Genomic DNA, 25651 nt, shown 5'->3' with positions numbered 1-25651 from the left:
TCCCCAGCTTTCCTGAAGCCCCTTTCAGTACTGGAAGATTGCTGTAAGGTCTCCCCACAGCCTTCTCTTCTCCAGGCTGAACAACCCCAACTCTCTCAGCCTGTCCTCATTTGTTAGGTGCTCTACTCTTGGATCATCTCTGTGGCCTCCTCTGGACTCACTCCAACAGGTCTGTGTCCTTCGTGTCCTGAGGGCTTCAGAGCTGGGCACAGTATTCCAGGTGGGGTCTCCCCAGATCAGAGCAGAGGGGCAGAACCCCCTCCATTGACCTGCTGACAATTCTTCTTATGATACCGCCCAGGATATGGTTGGCCTTCTGGGCTGCAAGTGCACATCACCAGCTCATGTTGAGCTTCTCATCCACCAGGACCCCACGTTCTTTACTTCGGGGCTACTCCCAATCCATTGTCTGCCTAATCTGTATTTTAGATGACATATTATTCTGTTTTCTGGTGTCTCCATGACGCTGTCAGGAAAAGCCACTCTCCTTAGATGCTTTCTGCAACTGACATTCGCCAAACACTTTTTAGAGAATGTGAAAAGCAGTAAAATTTTTTTCTACTAAATGTCTTGGGACTGGGTATGTTTAGCCCTCAGCCACTCAAAGGCTCTGGCAGCCAGTCAGAAGTCACACGACAACCACAACAAACTAACCCACTTGGCTCCAAGGTAGACAAAGGATACATGGAAAACTGCCATCACAATCAGTTAAATAATAAAAACACAGTAAACCATTTGGAAGTTTTCTGTGACCTTTTTTCATTCTGCAAATATTTTCCAAACCTCAAAAAAAAACCCAAACAAAGTTCTAAAATAAAGGTTTTGCCACCAGGTATTTTGCTTGGCTGCAACAAATGGGGTAACACTAAAGCTCAGCTTCAGCGTACTTCAGGTATCAAACCCTTGCATCTCACAAACTGTTGAACTAATGGCTCTGTAAATAAACCTCCACCAACTGGTGAGGGAAGAATTACACAGAAACTGAACTCGTATCCCCTCGCTCCCTCCAGTGCCTTATCTGGAGCTCCTGTGGACTTCACAATTTTTGAAAGAATTTCCTAATCACAGCAACTAAACCCTATCAAAAGCATCTAGCAAAAAGATCTAAGCTTCTCCCAGTGAACCTGAATTGACAAGTTCACCTGTATTTCTCATTCCTTTTGATTCTCCTCTCTCCCTCAACACACAGAAAAGATAGCACATACTCTTCAGACAGTCTAATATTTTTTTAATCAAAAGGAAATTAAAGAAGAGGCAATGATGTACATTCCTTCTGGGGAAAGTAGAAGCCTCATTCCTATCCTGTCTTAAAATAGCCTGATTGAACTACAATATTTGCATTACAATTCTGGGTCAGCTGCACCATGGGATTATGCGTGCAGATCAGAGAGTTGTTTAGTTTTTATTTCCAGTCTTGTAGGTTTTTCACATTATATCCATTCTGCTGCACATTCCTCCAGATAGAATATATTGATGGAGTGTGCAACAATTGGGGAGATTTACTCCCTGGATATCTGGAGTAAGAAACAAGGCCTAGGGCAGTTTTATTCATTTGAAGTGGAAATCTTTGCTGCAGAGTATCAAGTGTCAAAGTAGACAAAAGATCCTTTGATTCCTTTCAAACATTGATTCCGATTCTGATATTCTCTACCTCTGTTTCAATCCATAGCGCTCCGCACTACACCACTCGGGATACTGCCTGGTGTATAGAAAGTGAGGACCAAGTGATGCTTACAAGGTGTCATCTGGCAAAAAGTCTTCTGTGTCAACTACAGTTGAACAAATATCCACTGCATCTCAGCAGAAGTTTCCAATACATTTCACTTTCTTCACATATTGTGTGTCAAACTCTCGAACATACGTTTATCAGAATATTTTACAACTCTATTCACTGGATAATTCTTGATCTGCTGGCAGCTCTCGGTGGACAGTTCATATATACAGCACAGGCTGAGCTACTTACTTACAGAGATGAGGGGGTTTATATTCTCTTCCGGCAGCAGAAACTCCAGGTCACACATAGCCCTTGCAAAGGCCCATCTACACGGAGCTGCTTTTCAGACCCATCTCACTTTACCAGTTTGTGTTTAAGAAGCAGAGCACTTGATCACAAAGGGGAATTATAAGTCTTAATTAAAGCTATTTTAAAACATTTGCTGAAAGGGGCTACGGGAATACAAAACATTATTAGCTGTCATGTACTGAAAGAGTGAACAATTCCATACAATTACAAAAATCAGAGAGTGAAGAGACCATCAAGACCCTAATCCTGATTAGTGCAGCAATTAATGTATTCTAAGAACGTTACTCAGTCTTAGTCAGCGACTGCACTTCTATCATATTTCTTAGAACTGCACTCCTCTTTACCCTGACTCATCATCAGGAATAAACATCATCTCATTTTACCTCCAGAAATTACACTCCTTTGTATCGTCTTTAATGGGATTTCCCAAGTTTTTCCTTGGGGTTTAATGCTGTAAGTTCTGGCTATTTTTTTGCAACTTCACAGCATCTGTGACTTTCTGAAACACTCCAGTATCAGACCATTTCTCTCTTACATTTCTCTTCCAAGCTGTACATAAAAAAAAAAAACCTTTTGATTTGTCCTCATTATCAAACCTCCAGACAGTTCATCCTTTGAGCTGATGCTGGTATGAGTTTCCCCTACTTTGTACAAATCTTTCTTAAGCTAGAACTGGTACACAGACTACAGTGCATACACTTCAAGGAGGAAGATCTGCACAAGATCTGACTGGAGCAAATGAAAAAGAGCACTATCTTTTCCAGCAGAAGTCCATGTTCCTGACCCTGCACCACTGAAATGGATGTTTTATTTTCATCAGATAGTTTATCCTTATCACATCACTATAATTTCAAAGTGAACTTGCTGTTGGACTCACCTTCCTGTTTTGAGAAGTGAAAACACTAGAATTTATTTTGATAGCTAAAATCTTTCCATTTATTAACACAAGGAATTGTCTAGAGAAGGCCAAGCAGACGATGAACCGTAATTACTTTCAAAATTGATTAAAAATACATGTACATGTGATATTAATTCTTTTATTCCTTTACTACAATTCTTAATATACTGATACATAGGAACCTCACTGATTTCTATATTAGTGCGATCAGTGTTGTGCAAACAGAGAGGGGGGAAAAAAAGGGCCACTCCTCCAGTTTCACGTCTATAGATGACATTTGATTTTCTATAATATGAAATTCTGAGGAAGAAGTCATAACATGACATACATTCCAACATCAAGCTGGTTAAAAGCTGGCTGATGGGCCTTAAAATTTAACAATTTGGGAAAAGGTCCCCCTCCCAGCCTGCCTGACAGGAGTCTTTTCCCCCTTTCTCTCTGTCTCTTTCCCTCTCCCACCCACAGCTGAGACCTGGGATGGAACAGCCACAGTTACCTCCTAAGCAGAAAACAGTAACAGCATTTCGTGTATATTAATGAAGATGCATTAAACATCCTCCACTGTGGCTGAGCAAAACAGTGTTTGAAACCTGTAAGTTATTGAGAGTAGGAGAGAGAGAGGGTAATATTATAGAAATAAACACAACCAACAGCTGAATGAGCCAAGGGCAACACAGAGAATTTTCACTTCCTTCACACTCACATTGCTAACAGAGAGAACATATCAGAAGTCCCATCAGGTTCTGTGTGCTGACTACGAACACGATACTCCTGAGCACTTTTTTATGGTTTAATTTTGTTGAATGTTATTGTTGCTAATAACCACTTAGAAGCATGGAATTAAAATGTTTTTTTGTTATCACTATCATATTTTTTGGTTTGGCAGACCGATTATTTAGTCTTCATTCCTAATGGGACTTGAAAGGAACATGAGATGCAATTTATTTTTTGCACAAGCTTTTTCCTGGGTGTCTCAGTCCAGCATTGCCCAGGGTGGTTTAGTGGTTACCTTTCACACCCTCTGCTGGCTCTCAGGCATCAGAGCAGAAGATAATGTTTTGTTTAGGTCCTACAAAACCAAAATGTGTTTACTATTACTTTTATATAAAAGTAATGGTAGCATTTAAAGGATTTTTTTATGCTTTTAAACATTGTGTTTATGCAGGTTGCAAGTTTGAATGGTTTAGTCTACGTGGGCTTTCCAAGTCCCTCTTCAGGGGTTCTCACCAGTGATGTAGACAGCTAAAGTCAGCAGCCCAACACAGTCAACATTTGAATGTGTTCATTGCCAATCTCAAATTTGATGTCACAGAGAGAACCTGAAACCATCAGACAAGAACACAAGGGTGCAGTTGACACAGTTATCAGCCAAGGCTATGGAGGTGCTTCGGAGAAAATCAGCAGCAAGTACAGTATAAAGACATAAGTATGAAAGATGGATGATGAGCAAAGCAATAGTGTGTAGAAGGAGGAGATCAGTTAATCAAAACTGTTGCCAAGAGCATATATGATTCCTGGTGACAAGACAGCTCTTTTTTCTGTAACGATTGTGGAATTAGTGCGTATAAAACCGAGAATACTCTCAGCCATTTTGCAGCATTATGCAAGAACAACCTCATTATCTGCATCTGAAATACAAAGGTCTTTTTCAACCTCACAGCTGGCCCTTCTGCTCTTCCATCATCACAGTTGACACAGCTGACAAGTTTATCTGTCTTAACTGTGCTCTCCCTAGCTCAGCAATAATTGCTGACAAGTATCTCTGCTTTCAAAACAAGCTCAACACTGGGTTTTCTGCAAAATCATGTCTGGAGTGATCAAAGGATCCTGTACTCTCCCCAGATCTGTTTTAGAAGAGTCTGGTTTTATTTCTGCTGTTCTTCGTGATCCTCCATAGGATTGCCAGTTCCAACAGTGCAACCCACTCCTCCAGGGATGACTGCATTGGAGTCTGGGTACCATCTGACATGACTGTGCAGGAAGAACTGACCTTCCAGCTCACAGTAGGTCACCTTCTATTGAAAAATAGGATGAGCAACATGCAAATAAAAGACTTTGGAGCAACAGAGCTGAACACAAACCTGTTACAATGTTCTCTAGGTGACTATGGCAAAATGTACAGACAACCTGGTGCATAGAATCAATTAACACCTTCTCATCTTGTCACACTCACATCTGTTCCTCCTAGGTGGTCTGTTTCCACATGGTAGTATGCAGAGAAGACAAAAGTAGAAATGATTATGTCACATTGAAGGAGGGGTCACTGTCAGCTACAATAATCAATAATAACAGAAAAGCTTCCAGTAGCTACAAAATCTGAGCGCCATAAAAAGATGTCTAGAGATAAATGTTATGATCATGACAAATAGAACTAATGTGTTCCATTCAGAGCAAAGCAAAATCCCAGCCTGATACAAACATGTTTTTAAGCACGGCATGAAGCAGCATTGAAAGATTGCAGAGACTTAAAATCAAAAATAAATTATTTTAAATAGTCTTTTAAAGTTAAAGTAGTCTTTTTCAGCTCCTTAACAGACACCACCAGAAGTCAGCTTCCCTCAGGATGCTTTTCTGGGAATGTCTAGAAAATATTTCAGGCTTGAAGAGCACACAGGTTGCCTACAGGTCTCTCGGTGATAATCTGAAGACATCTTTGTTCAGTCAACTTCTACATACACTCAAGACTGTTCTGTGAATGGTCTCTATTGTCAATCCCTGGGTTGAACTTTATAAGAGAGACATGCATGCAGTAAAAGTCTGGTTTGGGAATGTTCCTATCTTCCCTAGCATCGATGTCACTTGCCAGGCAGTGTCCACTGACTGCAGTGGCTCTTGTGAAGGCGGAGTAATGTGATCTCTGCCAAAGTGCACAGCACAGCTGAGAAAGTCATTAGAGACAGAACCGCAACAATGAAAAACTAAAGAGCTTTTCCTTTTGTATATTAAATGAAGCCCCCTTGGGGCCAAAAAACATATTAACCTACCTCCCAGGTGAACCACTGCCACGTGGGACCTCACTGGGATGCAAATAGGCCATTTTTATGGGCCGAACATAACCCATAGGTCATCTATTCTTCAGAACCTATCGTCTATGACACTAACAATCAAGTATTTAGACATTAATTGCACCTAAAAGGAAGTAAAATTAAGTCCACCACTGTTTTAGGTATTAACTTCCCTTGACAAGTGCTGCATAGTGTGCAACTTGAACTACCTGGCACATATTGGCAATCACATTTCAATGGATGGTTCTTTGCTGCCAGACTCTCATTGGCATGAAGGCTGAGAAAGACTCGTTCAGCATTTACTTTGGCTTCAAAGGATCTGTATAGAAGCATGTGACAATATGGGAACCAGCCAAATGTGTAATCTGAGTAGTTTAGAAACAGCCCTCTCTGAATTTCAGTGTCTTAATCTCCCCAAGTTGTGCTTTGGATTCCAGGTTGGAGGGAGAACTCCCTGTTTGTGTCTAAAACCACAGATACACAAGAATAAGAAAGAAAGATGCACAAGAAGAAACTTTCCTGGCCTTCTCCCACTCTGTCTATGGTAGATGGATAGAAATGGGGCAGAGTAAACTATGCACCACAAATCCAGGACTTCGTCCAAAGTTACAACCTAGTATAAAATGTGGAATCATATTCTGGAAGAGCCTTGCCATCTAGTCCTCCCTGCTTGCAAGACCAATTTATGCTTATATAGCTTCTTCCAATCTCCTTCAACTTCCCAAAGAAATCTGTTTCAGTGCTTTACTACCATTATCATAAGCAAAAGTTTGCTAAAAGCTTGCCTCAGGCTTCCTTGCCCAATTGCAGACTGCTTTTTCTTGTCTGCCCACCATGAATTGAAGAAAAACTTATTCCTTCCCTCTTTACATCAGCCTTTCCTCTACTCAAAGACAATATATGGGATATCATGTCTCTTTTATAATTGGATAAAGAATTCTATTTCAGCTTTTGCTTCAGAAAAAGGACTAACACTTGTTGCAGTCTCCCTCAAGTTACTGAACTACAAATCTCCACTAATAATCGGAACATTCAGGTATCATCTCATTTGTCTCTCCCTAGTGCACGCTCTGTCAGTTCAAGACCAGGAAGTTCTCCATAAATCTTACTCATCAAACTGAATCCCATGCAAGAGGCAGGAGGCCTTACTGGAAAAGAAGAAGGAATTGGCAGCTCTCAGGCCCCAAAAGTGAATTCACCATTATACTTTGCTGAGTTTGATTTCAGAAGAGCCAAAGCTGTTTATGGTACTGCACCTTTGATCCCTGTTCCTTCAGATGCCTGCCAAAGTGCAAGATACTTGGAAACTTTGTGATGTCTGGGATGTAGGCTTTTTATTCTCCAGAATTCTGTAACTTGCTGCAAATGAATTGGACAAGTATGAACTGATTGATCCTCCCTTTCCTCTGCGATGGAAAAGGTCACACACCACAGCTCCTGTGAAGACCCAGGAGGCCGGTCTCAGCTCTATGTTGCTGTATAGCATGAAGTCCACAGAGAAGATAAAAAGTGGACAGCTGAGAAATACCTTCTCGGTTCCAAGCATCATTTATTCAATCATTCCAATCACTGCATGGCGGAGCTTCTTTCTCACATGACTGGGTCTAATGAGGAAGAGATTTCAGTTAATAATTCTACTGTAGAAATGCTCGGTGTAAGGATTTTTTCTGATGCAAGTACAAAATGTAACTGGAACATTCTATAATGCTATAGGCCCCACGAATCAGAAATGGGAAACAGGACTGCTGTGATGGACAGTAGGTCTGGCCCATAACTTCAGCTCAAAAGACAGACAAATATGTGAGGATCAAGGCACGGCATCTCAAGCTCAGTCCAAAACCACATTTGCAGGCTAGCCTCTCTGTTCTAGCACTTCGATGGTTTGAATCAAATCTCTTAATGTGGATTCTTCTAAAGCTCAGAATTATTGAAAGATACACCTCATTTTTTTAGACCCGTACCACTGTAATTAAGGTTTAACATTTAAAGAGTTAAGGGTTTAACTAAGTCATCAGAAGGATGTCAATATTCCGAACCTCAGAGAAAATTTAAGGATTACCTCCTGCAATCTGCTCAAAATAAAATAAAAACAACAGCAATCTTGAAGAAATAAAAAAAGCCGCGTTTCTCCGCAGTGATCCTCGAACAGCAGAGCATTGGAGTGCAGTGGAAGGGAGGCCAGCACTCGGCTCGGCGTGCATTAGTGCTCTATCACCTTTGCTGCCAAAGCCAACCATTACTTACTCAAAGTGCTCTCCAGACGGGCCCCTTCTGGGACAGCATACCCATCACTTGCTGAAGCATAGTTTGGAGGGTTCTTCCCTTTTTATTGGACATTCCCCTTGGTTTCCGAACCTCATCTATTATGCATAGGATCTTAATGGAGGCCGGCTGCATAAGCTCTGCTTGCTGAGCCTCTCAGCTCAAGACAGCCACTGCTGCTCTGTGCCCTCCGCTTCTCATTCCACCTTGCATATGCCAATTAGACTCACAGTTGATTTCTGTTCTGTCTGTATGAACCCCATCAAAACCCAATTCTGCTTATTACCAACACCTTTCTTTAAACAAAACTATTTTCCCTCTAAGGATTTGCCCACAATCTGCAATTACCTGGCATGTGGTCTATGTGACTTGGACTTGTCTGCCCATTTTGTATTGAGAGAAAGGTTCCAGCTAGCCATCACTTCCTTGGCACTTTGCAACCTGCCACCGTGTTGTCCATCTCTGCTTTGCCTGATTACAGATGACAATTCATGAGCGTAAATGTCCTCACATTACATCTCTTTACTGTAACACAATACCAGAATATTTTCTGTAGTACTGGCATTAGCTCTAATAGTGTCCTCTGCAAATACACCAGTGATTTAACTTCAGGCAGCAAAGAAACTTGCTTATAAAATATTTGTCAGTATCAATAGGAAATTAATATCCAATAACCTCTTAATGAAGAGCCTCTGAGATCACAATGAAGTTTTGTAGTCATGTCCTAATCTTATTTAGAGAAGAAACATGGGGGTTTCTGTGAAGGTTATGGAACCTCACTGTTGTCACAGATACAGAGGAGTGTGAATGAGTTCATGTCTCCTCTTACTGAAAAGAGATGGGCAAAAGAGAAATATTTTTCTTCCAGAATGTGAATAATCTCAATTTTCTATGACTGCTTGGAAAAGAAAAGAAATAGCTTCAAGAGGGTGCAGTGATCCTCTCTTCTTCACGTCTTTTCCTGGTGATGATTATAGCTGTTAAAACCAGAAAGCTGTTGTTTGGAAGATTATGTCAATGCAGCTTGGTAATAGACAATAAAACTGTTTGCCCTCCATGAACAGAGGTCCACTTCTTTCTCCTTGCTGGTTAGCTATCCCCATTCTTCACTACAAGTGTATATGAGAACTCTTTCTATTAGAAGGTGGTACACTTCTACAAATGATTAGAAAGAGAAGGTACTTCAGGTTTGGAGGAGACTCTACAATGACCGAACTGCCTTTAAAATCAGGCAGTTTGAGTAATACTTGAACTCAAGTACATTGACGCTGAGCTTGTTTCAAAAGACAATGAGAACTGATGCAGACTGGAACGTTTCTCTCCCCAGAGAAGATCTGTTGGGGAATGGCTGATTTCCGATTGAAGCCGGAGGAACTAGTGGCTCCATACAACGATCTCAGATGGAAGTGGTTTTGCTGATGCATTGCTTGCATCAGTATATTTTATTTGTAAGATGCTATTTTATTTGTAATATTCTTCACACAGTAAGGTATGTGCAAAAAAAAAAGCATAATGTGATGTCTTCCTTCTCTTCACCAGTTCTCACCTGAAGGTTTCTACATGGAGGATTTTCCCTTTTAACTCCCCCATACAAGTCCAGCAGTAAAACATTACAGGTTGTAAAGCAAAATTATACCCAGTCTTTCCTGAGCTGCTCTGGTTTTACTGTCTGGAACCTTTCCACGGAGAAGGAACAGAGACAGACTAAAATGACTAAGAAGCCACAATAGAGACACGGGAAGTAATTAAAACTTATTTTGTAGTTAGAAATACTGAAATCTCTGGAGCAAGACTATGTCTGGCTATTTTAAGAACTGCAGCAGGCTCTTGTTGAGCCGTATAAATGGGTAGCACTCACATACAACAGCTAACAATAAATAGAGTGGCATTTTATAAAGCACGCATATAAAATGACAGCATCGTAAACTGGAAAAACAGACAATAAATCTTATTTTTCATTCAACCCTGGCCACCTCACCTGTGTTCTGTACACTAACCCAACTCTCTAAAAGTTTACCCTATTCCAGACTCCAGGAACAGTTTGAAAAACAGTTGCTACTTAAAACACAGAATAGGGAAAACTGCCAGAAGACTGTTTTCTTTTTTTCTTCCTTTAGTTACACAGGTCCAAAGTGCAAGCAGCGACTCTTGCATTAAAGTTAAGTTTAAAGGTCTATTGCTTTAATCCTTAAGGGCTGGATACGGATGCTGTAAACAAGCTGGCCCACTAGTGACAAGTCCAGGGAAAGGAACAATTCTTGAGAAAGGAGAAACAAAGCAATGACAAAACCCTTCCTTTTCACCACTGGTTATAGCTAAACAAAACTTCCTGCTCACATAATGATTGAGAAACTCAGGACTGCTGCTTTTTCCACCTATGAACGCCACCACTTGGTTTTAGCTGTGGCTGCAGTCTCTGGGCATCAGCAAAGTTCACCTGAGTTCCAAAGAAAGTAAGAAGCTGTATTTACTTTGGGGAAATCCTGAGTGAAAATAACATGCTTGTGTGCTCTGTAACACGTACACAGTGAGTTAAATGCGTCTGCTATGTGTCAGATCTCCTCTGTAGCTTGCTTGCAGCAGTACCCACTGTTTTGATAGGGCTTCTGGGCTGCTCGAAATCCAGGCAAATGGATAAAATCCTCAAAAATCATCCAAATAAGATACTTGGGGTGGGGAGCAGACACAACATAGCCAAAATGACACACATATTTGGTTGACTTAATATGGGGAGGCAAAACTCTAGGTACTCTTTAGTTTAGGCAAGGTCCAACTTTCCTTAGAGTAACCGAATTTTCATTTCTTACTTCCTTTCACTGGCCACCACTGCTTCTTTCTTGAAGCTCTCAACACATAAAGACCTTGTATTCTCAAGAAAATCTATGACAGAGACTTACTGCTGCAATAATATAACTCCCTGTGTGAATATTTTTCATCGGAGTAAGCATATCCACGTGGTGAGCTATGCTGGGATAGCCAGGGCATTGGAATGGCACATCTGTGGGTAGGTAATTCAGCAGAAGTTTCCATAGGGATAAGGCTAGGAAGATGGGCTCCATCTCCCAAAGCAGAATTGTTGCTTGAGCAACAGAGACACATTTATGAGGTTTTGTTGGCAAACCAGGACAATGAGTCTTTTGCATTAGGGAAATAAATTATACAACACGGAGCCACATCACTCTGCACACAAAGCTGCATTAAACAAATTGACTGATTACTAACTCAGGCATCGAGAGCTACTAAAAACTGCTCAGGAACTCTTATTGTTGCACCCTTGATATGCACACACAAATGGCATACTACCATTTTAAGTGGCCGGAATTGTATCTTATCACATGTGAACATCATAAGCCCTTTATAGCAAAGAACCACTGCAGATCCCTTTTTTTAGCTTAAATGTTAAGAGCCTTTGCTTTTGCAACAGGATGGTTTGAATTCTATCTCCAGTTAACCACAAAGCCCAAAGTGATTATAAAATGCAGTGACATCTGTACAGTTTCAGAGGCCATAGATTGTTTCCATATTCTAAATACTCCATCTCATTACAATGAAGAAAAATCAGTTCTTTTTTTTGAGTCACAGATGCAAAAGGAAGGTCTTGTGGTTAAAGTAAAAGATTCACAGAATCTAGAGGCCTAGTTTTTTTTCACCTTCCTACTATATTGCAGACTTCCAGTGCAATAACACTCATTTTCTTCCACAGTCTTAGAAGACTTAACAAATCTGCTTTCATAAAGCACTTTGAGGTCTTAATTTAAAAACATTATACTGTCACAAAATACATAAAATACCTCATAAACAGAATTTTTATTATCACAGATTACAAAGTTTGAAAAGAAGAGATACAAAAATTATCCTGTGTGGTTGATTTTTTGTGTTAACTTTATTTTTAGATCACTAGACAATCAGGGGTTACTATATATTTTAATTTCCCAAAACGTAATCCTTGATTAAATCATGGTTATGTGAAAAATATCTGTGCAAGACAAAGGTCAATTCATGTAGTTCTGCTAACCTTCCAGTCCTTCTAAAACACTGAAGAAGCAAGTAAGTTGCAAACACTGGTTCAGCCAGAAAAGAAACGTCACTGGTATGACCAACCACACCGTGATGTGGTTTTCAACTCATTGCCACGTACTACTGAAGTCATTGTATTTAAATTCAATTCAGCAATAAACTGGGTGCCTGATAATGCAATTCTTCTCCAACATTTATAAACTGAAGCATCTTCTTTGGAAATACCAAGTTTCATGTGAATTCTTAAGCAACGAGTGGCATGATAAGGCATGCGTGCTCCTGTCGAAGAATACACACTCTGGGCGTGGTACAAGGAACAGGGCAAGGGACGTGTGCCTTCAAGTCTGGGTATCAGCAGGGAGGTGCCCTCATGGTGCAGAAACACTTACCCAGAGGGACCCAGTGGGGCAGCACTCTTTAAAAGGGGTTTTTCGTATCACATGACTTCAGAAGGTAATGAGGAGCTGCCAAAGGAGTTAATGAGATTTACTTAGGTAGAGGTTGTTAAAACACAAAGATGGCTAGGTATGAATCTCTCACTGAACCTTTAGAGCCAGACCACCCAAAATGCTATGAAAAAAACCTCCGTGATTTTTTGTGAGACATAAGCAAAGGAATTTGGAGGCCATTCCATATGCAATCCTCCTAAAGGAGTCTGCAGATCCACAATAGCTCTGTGATCACCATCTGGAAACATTGGTGTTTCCCTTTTCTACAAATTCAGGCTCACTGTGCCTTGGTGGGGGATCTCCAAAACATGACTCACCGTAACAGATCTTCCACTTCTGGCCTACATAGTTTGCCTGACTGATTTTGCATGTGTTTGTCAGCAACAGATGCAAAATTGGAGCTCTGGGTCTTCATTCCCTGTTTATCCACAGTTATCCCATTCTCCCTCAAATCGAGCTTGCATTGACAATTTGCAATACAGAGTTAACTACAAAGTTAGTGACTTTATGGTGGTGACACCAGATCTTTGCAGCCTGAAGTCTCCAGTACAAACAAAAAGCGGGAATGAATCCCCTGTCTCCCGAGCACTAGTAGTTCCTGAAAAGAGCAAATGCAGAATTGCTTTCCTTATGGTCAAAAATGAATACTGCGAGAAAGTGACTGGAGGGCATTTTAGATTTCATGTTAAAGAAACAAAGAACAAATTGACTTTTTATAAAGGTCAAATGAAAAATGGGATATCTTAGAGCTGCAGAGAATTTCTACTCTGAGTTCAGTTCTGTTTACATAAAAAAAAAAAAAAGGAGAAAAATATTGCCATGTCCAGCTTAACAGATGATTGGGTGTGGAACAAAGGAAAGGAAAAAGAGGGAAAGACCCTATTTGCCAGAAAGTCTGGAGTTGCAAATAGTACTGATTATATATCAATGTTCTTCAATGGCAGCTGTTATGTTGCCCTTTCACAAACCATTACACCAGTAACAGAGTCTATCCAACTTGGTTTGTACATAACCTGGAGGCTCCAGTTGGTTATGTGCTGAAACAGGTATTTAAGAGACATAATTCATCCTCCCGGCTAAAAATACATAATGTAACATATACTACCCATACTGAAAATTGTATTGTACATTCCTTTCACATGGACTAAGCTGTGACCCTTGTGAACTGATGGCGGAGCTTTGCAGTCATTTAAAAAATCCTGGATGTGATGTTTTCACCTAAACCAGTTTTCATCATTATGCACTGGGTTATTTCCAGCTTAATTGTGCTTTGTTCACCCTGTTGCTGGATTCACCGCTATCTCAGTACGTTGTGGTTCATCTCCCACATGTCAAATGAACATTAAGACCAAGGACACCAGAGGCTCTGGAAAGGGAAGCAAGAGGGCAGCCCTGGGGAAAGAGCAGCAGCACTAAAGGAAACAACAACAATCTGCATGATCAGAAACAAACGGATCAAAAAAGCTTTGGCTGCTTCCTTCCCCACAGCCTTTCAGGCCTTTCCTCTCACTGCCACAGACAGTGCAAATTCCGTGTGCTCGCTTGGGAAGCAGGTTCCTCCCTTTCCAGAGATCACAAGGACATTTTTCACCCGGGGCTGAATAAACTCTTCAGAATAGAAGCCACTGTCCCCAGCTGTGCATCTCCCCCGGGTTGTACAAGAGCCTTCCCTCATAGCCCCCTTTAAATTTCCTACTCAGGGAGATCAGAGTTCTCAGGTCTTTAATCTCCCTCTCACAGTTTCACATACAACCCTTGGCTTCAGTATTTGGATAAATTTCCTGCCTTTCTTTCTTTTTTTTTTTAAATACTCTTTTGAAGCCAAGTTGCTGAGTGAATCGTAAAAGGAGAGAATTCCAAGAGCGTTAGCTTCTCTGCTGTTCCCAGGGCAGGTCTGGGCCAAAACAAACCCCCGCTGTGCCAGCAGCAGTTACTTACAGTCCAACACCCGGCAGAGCAGCACTCAGCTTCCCAGCCTGACCCTCTCCCATTTCCCTTAATAGATAAACCCTCCTCAGAGATTTCCCAGTTTGTTTCCAACTGCGCCCCTTCCCATGTTTTCCTTGAGTCATAAAATAACCATCAGAAAAGAAAATGGTGAGAAGGTAAATATTCTGTCCTGCATCCAGAAAGCCTCTGCCCAGAACATATCCTGCTTCGCTACAAAGCTTTTCCATTCCCACCCTCATTTCTCGTTCTCAGGAAAGGACGTGTTCCCAGTTTCAGAAACCAGTGGTTTACACTGGGCCTGCCCTCCGCCACATCTGTTCACACAGACAACTTGGATGCCTAAATCAGATTCTTGCTAAAGAATTCAAGGAACAAATGGCTGCTGCTTCACTGATCTCAGGATTTTGGTGAGACAGGAACAAAATTTGACATCTGAGCAGAGAAGTCTCAACAAGAGCTGTGTCACTGAAGCCAGTCATTACACAAAAAGGATGGAATTACTTTTACCTTTTGGAACAAAGATGAATCTTAAAGCTTAAGCCACAGTAAGAAACATGTTTCAATGGCTATTTGATCGAATTAAATTTTTTTCCAATTTCAAAGATCTTTATCATAGAATCATGGAATGGTTGGACTGGAATGGCCCTCAAATATCACCCAGTTCCACTCCCCTCCCATGGGCAGGGACACCTCCCACTGGATCAAATTGCTCCAAACCCCATCCAACTTGGCCTTGAACACCCTCAGGGATGGGGCAGCCACCACTGCTCTGGGCACCCTGGGCCAGGGCCTCCCCACCCTCACTGTGAAGAATTTCTTCCTCATGCCTAATCTAAATCTTCCCCCTTCCAATTTAAAGCATTTCCCCTCTTCTTATCACTCCATGCCCTTGTAAGAACTCCCTCCCCGACTTTTCTGCAGCCCCTTTCAGTACTGGAAGCTGCTCTAAGGTCTCCCTGGAGCCTTCTATTCTCCAGGCTGAGCAACCCCACTATTTACTCATAAATTTCACAATAATTTTAAGAATTTTCACCATGTTCACTTCATTCTTCTACATGACTTAGGTGAACTTACACTAATTGTGTCACATCCATTTTACATAAGCATTTACACCAGAAATTTTGGTGACTGTCATGTTTGCAGAGAGCGAATTTCAAATGTATGGGCAAAAGCCTGCAGGGGAAACGTCCACGCATATGATCAAACAGCAAACACAAATAATTCCATGACAATTACAGTTTGGTTGATTGTCAAATAATGGCATAAAACTGTCCAGGATCAAGTCTGAGAGATTAAAAATTTCACAAATTTGGAAAAAAAACCCGAGTCCGATCACACATACTGCCTAGAGAGCAAGGAAAGTAGAGGAACTTGGGTAGATTAAAAGGCTAGATCATTTCCAGAGTTGCCTGACCATCTCAGCACAGAGGGTGAGGAAGCTTCACACTCCAATTTGCTTGAGGTATGCTTGTAAAGATTCAGGAAATTATTACTGTCCAATCCATCCAGGGACAATATTTCCTCACATTTTTTTTCAACAAATCTTCACACTCCTCTCCAAGACCCACAATTTCCTTTCCGGACAGGCTGCTGTGAGAAACAAGAGTTGAGCTACTCTAGACTTCTGTCCTCCTTTCTTAGGGAAGCACTGTCATCCAGATCACTTTGATTCTGAAATGACGTCACTGCAAACCACAGGCTTTTACAGTGCTAAGGCACCAGGGAAATAATTCTCTTTAGTGTGATCATAAAAACCTGACACTATTCTTGACCATCCAGTGTCTAAGCCTGAAGAAGGAAGCTGGCTGGGAGTCCTCATTCTTTCTCTCCCACACACATATATGTTTCTCTGTAATTGGCTCTGCTCTGATCCCAGCTCCTCCTTTACACTTTCTTCTTCAGTGTATTTATTTCTCAGCACGCCTTGCTCCAAACACCAGCCACTGCAGCAAATCCTCCTGCTCTCAGCAGCAGTAACAGCAGAAGGGACTTTTCCATTCAATAACATCTCTAACTAATCACAGAAATTAATTAGTCTTTTCCATCCTTGTTTTCCTCCTCATGGCTGCAGTTTCCTCTCCCTTCCACCATGATCCTTTTTTCTATTCCCCCCTCTTCTCTGTTTCTGTACAGATCTGACTTTCCATTTCCCTCATTCGTGTTCCAGCTCCCTCTCCCTCCCTCTCTCACAATGGTGCTGGAATACACCACGGGAAGATGATGGATGATCACCTGTCACAGCCTGTTTATTATAATTCAGACAATCAATTACACATCCCTAATGCTGGCTGTCCCACTGGAATTTACATGCTCGGCACAGACCAATGTGAAAATGGAATCTCATTTGCCAAATGTCTTTGCCTGGGTACAGCGTGATGATTACAGTCTGGTTCTTTCAACAGTTGTGTATGGCTGACAATGTCATCACTTACTGCTTGCCACAGGTCACATTGCTCCGAGCCATTATTTATTGTGTAGTGCAGGGCAAGGCTGTCAGAGGACAAAGATGTTGTGGAAGCCACTGCACTCAAGGCAGGCGAGCAAGGTAGCTCACACAGCAGGCACACAGTTTCAGCACCCATCACCTGCCTTTGTTTCCACCGGTGTCAATCCTTGTACCCTGTCTACCTTCTTTTCTTTTATGGATGACTGCCTTGCATTAAAAGGCTGGAGAGCTCTTGCATTGACAGACAGGTGGAAACGCTGTCCCTGCGGTTAAATAATCCCAGGACAGAGAGTGATGTAATAAGAAAAGGATTGCAGAAAAATGAGACAAAGGGGAAAGGAAAAAGGGCTTGTAAGTGTGTAGCTGAAATGCTACACGGTCGTAAGTGCTGAGCCTGCTGGGAAAGGGTTAAGTGCATTTTACTAATTGAGTGGCAGGTTTCATTATTCCATCTAGGTACAAAGGAGACAGTAGGTCCTAGAGAGATCAGGATGTAGAATATGGGCTGAGAAGCCCATCCTGGGAACAGTTTGGTCTGAAGTAGCCAGACCTTCAGGAAAAGGAGGGAGGACTTAAATTTCACATTGACAGAGTTTAAGAGAAGATTTAAGAACACACAGGTTTCAGAAATCCTATATGCAGGATGCTTCAACAACACGCCCAGTGACGCGCAGAGACACATACACATGCAAACACATATAAAATCTAAAGTAAGTTTCCTCTCCCTTAGCAGGGGAAGGAAGATACCTTCCTTGACTAGGAGCCAAGTGTCTGACATACTGCTGTCATTGGGAAAGAAGAACACAAGAGCCACACCATTAAACCACCTTGCTGACTTACAACTACCATTCTCTCACACACAACTCGGCTCCTTCCCTCTACCTCTTTCTGCTCAATCCAGACAAACTGGTTTGGGCTCTGCACCTAAATTGCTCTAATGCACCCACAGACCAGTCATTCCTGGAAGACTCGAGTGCAAGATGGATAGTAAACTTACCAGGTTGATTTCCTAAATGCCCGTCTCAACTGTGGAGGTGATTAGACTCTTTCAGTACAGCAGTTCATCTGCTAGATTCACGATTTCACTTAATTAAAATTATTTTTAAGCATTCTACATCTAAATGGTTAATCTAGAGATCTCTGACCTCCAAAATATTAGCATTATCAGCAGAAAATCTGCAACATTCACTACATGTAAAATCAAATCCTAGATTAAATAAGTTTCTACTCCTTCAATAAACAGGACTAGCCTTAAAGAGGGATGGCCCACTGTTCAGAATAGTTATCTTATCGAGGTGGAGAACAAGCGATGAAATGATGTAGCACTGATGATGCTTTTTAAGATCCCACAAGCCACCTACCAGCGTTTTCTCAATTCTGTGTGCACATGAGGTCAGAGAAGAGGCCCTTTATTCTTCCTTACAAAATAAAGGCAAAAGAAAGTATTTAGATTTCAGATGAGAGCTATGATCCCCATATGAATAAACATACGAGATGTAGTTGCCTGTGACAGCAGAGGACTGGAGCGGATATACTGGGAGGACCTTTGGAAACCTTTATTCTTAATGATACTATTCATATATCCATGGGATAGGGTTCAGGAGCTCTATGTGCACCAGATCACGTTGTTTATTTATTCATATGTTAAAATCTCTGTCTCAGCAGCACTATGAGAAGTAATATTGGTTGCAAATCCCACTGAGTCAACTCAAATCATGACAAAGTGCTCTCACTCTCCACATATATATAAATATATATACAGATAAGCATACACACACACATAGATTGACTACTGCAGTTTTGTTTTTAAATTATCTGTTTTTAAACAAAGGATCAACAGATATTGTAGTGAGGCGACACATGCATCTAATTTCACACATGACACAAAAGCATGTGAAAGAGCTCAAGTCCTTCTTACACAGCAAAAAGCTTCCTGCGCTCCTGTGAGCTCTGTATGAGTTGGCGTTAAAAAAAGTTTGCTGAGGGGATTGGAAGGAAATGGAGCAATCAAGTGTGTAAGGAGTCACTGCTGCCCTTGGAAGGAAATGTTATTCTGAAGCTGGTTGAAGTGAATCACACTGAACCCTCAACTTCTTTTTTTGTTTTTTCTTCCTGCTCCTGACTTAGAAAGATGCATTAGTTACAATCAGGCAGAGAAGTAAACAAACATTAGCTCTTCTTGCTATGAAATCCTAATTGGATCAGACAGACAGCCTGGAATTAAGGAAGGCCACCTCTGCTGTGTTATCTGTGGGATAGGAAGCTGTGCTGAAGCTTTCTGAGAGAGTGCTGCACCATCACCGCTTCTTGACTTGGTATAGCAGCAGGGCTGTGAGGATCAAAGTAGTATGAGCTGTCTTCAAGTGCCCAGTGAACAGAGATGTCAAGATGGACTCTGTAAAACAAGGCATGTTCTTGGACACTTCTGGTGAGGATGCAGCATTTCCCAAGCCCAGGGTTAACCGCTGGCTGCCTTGAACACCTGTAAGCCTATTCACAAACTGGGCAGCCAGCCCTTACAGCTCTTCTGCAAGCTCTGAGGCAAGGCAAGGGAAGACACCATACCAGCATCAGTGCTTGCATTAGAAACACAATGCTCCTTCTCTGCCAGATTCATAATTTGGTCCGTTCTGCCTGGAATGGGAAGTACACCTTGCCTCTATGACAGGCAGGATACCTAAAGGCAAACACAGCCACATAAGTCAAGGAGGCTTGTGTCCTGTCGGGAGAGATGAGTTTTCTCACTCTTCTCCATCAACTACAAACTACAGATCTGCCATGAGACTCAATTCCAAATGAAACTGCTGCCAGAAAATCCAATCATTTAAAGAACCTTTTTCTCCTAACCAGGCAAATGATAAAACTGTTACCCTGTGTTACGGTTAAATTCTCATGCTTACAAGGAAAGTTCCTTTCCTGCTGCCACCAGCAACCTCACTGCAACTTGAATTTTAGTTTGCTTATTATAGTGTGCTCAAATTACATGAGACATTTAATTCCTCCTCACTCTAACTGGTACTTTGCTGCTCATGCAAGTCCCACTGTATTTTATAAAACAGGTTAATTTTTACATTGTTTTTGTTACCTATTTGCAGTGTGATAGTACTGAAAAGCTCTCCGCCAACTCAGCTTTTGACTGTTAGGCACTGTGCAATCCCATGAAGAGGGACCACACATATATATAGCAAAGGATTACAGCCAAAACAGACAATGCAGACAGGGGCAGAAAACAGAGGAGGCAGAGAAAGTTTACTTGTCCAAGGTCAAAAGCAGATCTGGTAATACAATCTTCCTATTCTTGTTTCGTGACTGAAACCACTAGACAAAAGTATCTTCCTAGCATCCTCTCAGCCATTCTCATCCACCCTCTAAAGGTCCCCCAACTCTGCAGCGTGTAAACATCCCACAAATCAGTAACACATGTGGAGAGGTCAAATGCTACCCCGTGCAAAGGATGTGATGAACCTGTCTGGAAAAAGTGACTCAAGATACTAATGAGACATCACATATTGTCATGGGACTGGAGTGTAAAAATGGCTCAGTTTGCTCTGTGGGGCTGATCTGGCAAACCTTGAATGCTCTCTGCTTCTACTGAAAGAGGTCCTCATTCCCTATGATCCCCCAGCCTTGTATCAGATGCTTTGTTCATGACTGAGCGCTTTTACAGATATTAACAACTTAGGCACACAATATATTTCTGAAATAAAGACCATGTGTCTGTTCCTCCTTTGTGGTCGCACTCCCCAGAGCAAACGATCCATGTCACTTGAATCTAAACACCCCATCCATGTGAACAAGCATCCCTCCATTCACTGGTTGCAGGAGGTAGTAGAGGGGATCAACTGTTTTGCCCACAGCATTCCTGGTCTTGCTTGAGTGCACTTTTCAACAGTTAAGGCGGGAGATGTGCTGAGTCAGGCAGCTCCCCCAGCTGCTTGCCGGAAACACAGCTGTTACGCAAAAATAACCATGAACACAAGGACTGGAGCTTTTTTAGAGAAAACAAAGCACATCGACCTGCAAACTCAACAGCAGATTCCTTCAACTGTTTGATTTGATACAGTCCTACTTCAGGCACTTCTCTTATTGTGGGCCAGAGTTTGTGCTGAGTGCTGTTCTGCTCCTTTTAGGCTGTGTCTGGAGGACAGGAAGGGAGCCAGAACTATCATCTCTCCTCCTGATTTTGTTGATCCAGACTGGGAAACCTGAACTCACTGTTTAATTAGGAAAGGACGGGGGAGGGTGTCAGCAGGTGGACGGTTAATAAGCACAGCCCCATGCTGCAACCCATTGCCTGGATCAGGTTATGGAACAATACCAAACCAATGCTGCACATGCTGCTGTTCCCGTGTGCCGGCGTCCATGGCGTCCCCAGTTGTGCGGCGGCACCTGTTCCTCTGAACGTGAGCACAAGCTGTTCCCTCCGCACTTCAGCACATACGAGTCACGGCTCTCAGATTCAGTAGCTACTTGGATAATACCCCAACTCCTTAAAGGGCTCCAGCTCTGTTTACTTTTGTGTAGTATCACCCTGCACAGAAACAACTCCAGCAAAAGCTGAAGTCTGGGGAAAGACAAAAACCACAACACAGCAACAGAAATGGGGGGAAGCTGAAAACCCATGAGTAAAAAAAGAATTATCTCACTTAGGCATCCTGTGTAAGAACTGCAAGGCTTTACTGATCTTGAATATAACCTGCACTGAGGCATCCACTACACAACAGCATTTACCAAGGTGCCCTCGGTTCCACAAAGGGTGCAGTTTATACGAAAGGACATGGGCCCCCATTGGTCAGCTGGGAGCAGAGGGGAAAAACAGTGGCTAGTTGTGTCTTCAAAAGCCATTCCAGGTAGTACTCGCAGTTTCATTTCTACACAGCAAAGGCACCACACAAGGCCTGGGCACAGTGCTCCAAACTGGCTGAGTAAAGCTCAGTCCTTAACAATCTTCATCCCATTTCACCTCTCCCCAGACACCAACAGGAGTAAGGAGCTGGCCTTTTCCTCACCATAGGGCTGAGCTGTTACCCAGGGAATTACACTTTGCAGTCTCAGTACCTTAATTAATTAACAGATTAATTCAGAGAGGCACAAACCGACAAACAAACAACAAATGTCCTGTGGCAAGCCCAACAGAGCATCATGGTAATGACCCCAGAAATCAAAAGGAAAAGGATAATTAAACATAGGCTGAGGAGGACGGAGTAGACAGGGGGCAAAAGGAAAAAAAGTTTAAGTTATATAATTCTGTGAACAACAAATATGCCTAGAAATCCCATTTGAAGGCTGTAACATTCATCTAATGTGAAAAAAAAAATCCAATACAATTCCCACAGAATCTTTCAGTTACATTAACATGATGGGCTTTAATGGATATCTTAAAGAGAGCATGATTAACAGAAATACTGCATAAACTACACTTACATATTTTATAAAAACTGGCACAGCACCTTTCCATGCAGGAAACCTTGTTCTAGACTCTGGCATCCACTTGTAATTGTATTTAAAAGAATTTCCCTGCTCGGAGATGAACCATTTCCTCTCGGGATTTAATCCTTCCCACAGTCTGGACCAGCAGCAATATGAAGCCAAAGAACAGGAAAGAACTGAAGATAAGAATTATTTAAGGAGGTTTTTTTTTTTCACCTGTTTGTACAGCACTCAGGGAAGCTTGGTCTGGTCTGTGCCTAAGACTAGAGTTGCTGCAATATACCTAATATAATATTGACAGCAGCCACCCACAGGAGTTGTACGGCATTCCACAGCCAAACACCTGTATTAACAAAGGGGCCTGGAAACACAGCAAGGAAGAATTATAATGAACCATAGTCCCGGCACCATGAACACAAAAACAGAGGCTCCAAGGATGGTAGAAATACAATCCCAGCATCCAACTCATTCCCCCACAGAACAGATTTAACTGAACTTTCAGATAAACTGCCCGGGTTGTATAGTCCCAAATAAGCCCTGAACTGTAAGGAAAGAAGCTGTTGAATCAATGTTCCATCTCTACTCACATCACAAGGTTCCCTTCTCAACTTCTGCTACTGCTGTGACCACCCGTCACCCATACAGTGGCACCTGAACAGCAGCCACACAGCCTGGGTGCCTACCAGTGTGGCCGGCCAAACACGTTGATGTGTTAACATAGTGTGGATGAGGCCTTCCTAAAACTCACACTGCATTTCTGCCCCCTGTATTTTTCAGTAGTGCACAATTGGGAACAACACAGTTGTGTCTGGTTGCAAACATGGCTGTGCATTATATTTAGTGACTTAATTCCGATAAGAATTGCAGTCGTAGACATGGACTATGTGTGTGCAAGCGTAATGGAGACGCTGTGTGCAATTAGTGCTGATTGCTCAGAAGGAGCTCTGTGGTGTGGCAGGAGAACCGTTGCTTTTGTGCCTTCAGGTGGCTTAGTACCATATTAATTAGAGAGTGTTGGCACGTAACTACATCACAGATCTTAAAATTCAGAATGCAGAGGTTGGGAGAATTGTGGTGGAAGCTCACAGCGTTAGCTGTTCCAGTACAATCCCTTTAGAAGCTGAGTACATCATACATCAGATGAGCTCAACAGAGCTGTACCCTTGATCTCATGTTTTTTTAGAGTATACCCACTCAGCAAGCTAAATTTTATCATAGAGATACCACACATACATTGCATACTTCCTCCCACATAATCCACACACAGATGCACTCAACAAGCTTTATAAATATTTGAATGAGAAGAGGATCCTGCAGATAAAATAGATCCAAATTTTATTCTCAGCTTCGTACTATACAAATCTGTTTTCCCTTTGAGCAAGTACTAGACATAAATTTTCTGGAGCTGTGTCTTCTCGCTTAATTTTGGAAACCTGTGGGCCTGAGTCTCCAATTTCTGATCAATTAACCCTATCAGAAGAAAGTGGGAACTGAACTCTCAACATCAGGACCCAGTTCCCTCAGATTAAGCCTTCAAAAATGCTGACACTTGGAATCAGTGGTGATTAGAGGATTAGAGGCACAATGATCAGCTTTCTAATTTGTACACCCAGTTCAGAAAAATTTTACCCATCCTAACGAATATTTCTCAAAAGCACACTCAGACTGCTGGGCAGCAGGTGCCAGCGAATGCTCGGTGATATTATTTTTCTTGTGAACACCCTATCAGCAACTCCATGCTGTGATATCCGGAAGAACAGCTTCCAATGAAGAAAAATTGCTTGTCGCTTGCTGCCTCAAGATGCGAGATGGTTAAAGTTAAGCAGAAGGCATATTGCTGTGTTCTCTATTTCTTTCATAAAACACAAATAGAGTACCCTGTGGAATTACACGAGCTGAAGTGACAGGCATCTCTTGAATGCTTTTAATTGCTGCCAAAAATAATCTGAAGCTTTGACCAAAGTTAACAGACAAAATTTCCCTGGAAAGCATCTTCCATGTGCAAAGTGAGCTATTTCATCGGTTGAACTAAAAACAGCAATTACACACTTTGCCCTTTCTGAAAATTCCATTTTACCTTACAACAGAGAGATATTTTTTAAACATCTGCTCACACCAGCAGAAAATGCAAGAAGATCAGAATGCTGTCTTACTTATTTCACTACAGAGTAACATCAGCCCCCACTAGGCAGGTTTTAATCATCTTCTTTTCATTATTGTTACAATAGCACTTAATAATGCCAGTGAAGGGCTCAGCATAAAGACAAGGTGCTCCCAGCATGTTCAACAACAAACGTCTTCAAAATCACACGTTAACAGCTTCTAAAACCTTGTACTGTTGATAAAAATTCAAGCTGAGGTAGTGGAAGATTCATTCCCCTGTTACAACAAATTAATTTTCCCTCATTATAAATGTAATCAGTAAACACTCCCCAGGACAGAGAAGAGGATCTCTCGCTGTTTGAGGTCCTGTGCAGGACAGTGTCAGGCATACACAACAGCTCTGGCCAAAGCCACTAGTTCGCTTTGGTGTCTCATCTCAACACTGTCCTCAGGTCAGCATATCTCCTGCTATAGCCAGGCAGAAAATAGCTTTCTTATCTCACAAAACTTGCAATTACCTTTCTCTTTCTCTCTTCATTTATCATCAGCTCTCAAAGGATGTATTTCGTGAGTGTCTCCATGAAACAGGAGACCAAGATATCCAGGTACTTGGGGCACTCATGTGGAAAACGGTCGCTGCTTGCTCCAGGCCAGTGACCTGACCTAGATCTGTAACAGCGCAGGTGAATTCTCCCAGTGTGAGGCTGTTATCACTGCGAGATAATATTTCAGGACAGGTCTCTCTTGTTTTATTTGGAAGGGTCTGGACCTGAGGGACCGCCCTGACAGTACTCCCTAACCATATTGTTGACAAAGTTGAGCCATTAATGGGTGTTCTCTGAAAAAAAAACCTGCTTAAAAAAACCCAATCCTCACTGTAGCCTGAAACTTGTTTTTCCTGAACACCGACAATTCCCGATGAAGTCAGTGAATTCATAAGATGTACAAGGCACGGGATCAGGCTCCTTGTGCTTAAAATTACAGTTTTTGCCATTTTCTTCATTTAAGTTTTACTTCCCCAGTATCCAGAACAAACACACATCGTCATGAAAAGAACCTATTAATATG

General features: G+C 41.9%; 1 long non-coding RNA gene across 1 annotated transcript in view; it reads right to left on the bottom strand.

Moving 5' to 3' along the window:
• LOC128853933 (uncharacterized) overlaps positions 1-25220 on the bottom strand; it is a 70737-nt gene extending 45517 nt beyond the window's left edge. The window contains exon 1 of the long non-coding RNA XR_008452770.1: positions 25102-25220. This is a non-coding gene — a long non-coding RNA (uncharacterized LOC128853933). The remainder of the gene's footprint in view (positions 1-25101) is intronic.
• Between the last annotated feature and the right edge of the window lie 431 nt (positions 25221-25651).

Source organism: Cuculus canorus, chromosome 17, assembly GCF_017976375.1.
Source record: "Cuculus canorus isolate bCucCan1 chromosome 17, bCucCan1.pri, whole genome shotgun sequence".
In the NCBI taxonomy this organism is placed as follows: Eukaryota; Metazoa; Chordata; class Aves; order Cuculiformes; family Cuculidae; genus Cuculus; species Cuculus canorus.
The sequence above is the reverse complement of the archived record's forward strand: the minus strand, read 5'-3'. Positions and strand labels throughout refer to the sequence as shown.